Here is a 420-nt window from a genome sequence, read left to right as displayed (position 1 = left end):
AGAATTGACGACTAAAAAACAAACGTCAAATAAATGCACAAAAAGTTAATGTTCATTAATGATGAACAAAGTTACAAAAGGAAAAAATCAAATTACAAAAGAAAAAAGACATCATATGTCTTAATTACAGTCAACCCCATATTGAACGAATACGTTCCCTAAGTCTTTCACAATCCTCGTTCTGCCGAGAGGAAGTGATGTTCAATTCAGCCGCGAGATCATCATCAACTTCCAACTTCTTATACTGCTCGACCAAGGACTTAGTTCGCTCAATTCCCTAGGAGGCGTTGCGCTTTTTAGCAGCCATTCTCGCCCTGCAGTCGTCCATTTTGGCTTGAAGTTCCTTCATCTGAGCAGCCAAATTAACCATCAAAGAGTCTTCAACCATGACTTCGGAAGAGATTTCTTTCAACTCGTCCT

The sequence above is a fragment of the Olea europaea genome, chromosome 1 (assembly GCF_002742605.1).
Source record: "Olea europaea var. sylvestris chromosome 1, O_europaea_v1, whole genome shotgun sequence".
Classification (NCBI taxonomy): domain Eukaryota; kingdom Viridiplantae; phylum Streptophyta; class Magnoliopsida; order Lamiales; family Oleaceae; genus Olea; species Olea europaea.
The sequence above is the reverse complement of the archived record's forward strand: the minus strand, read 5'-3'. Positions refer to the sequence as shown.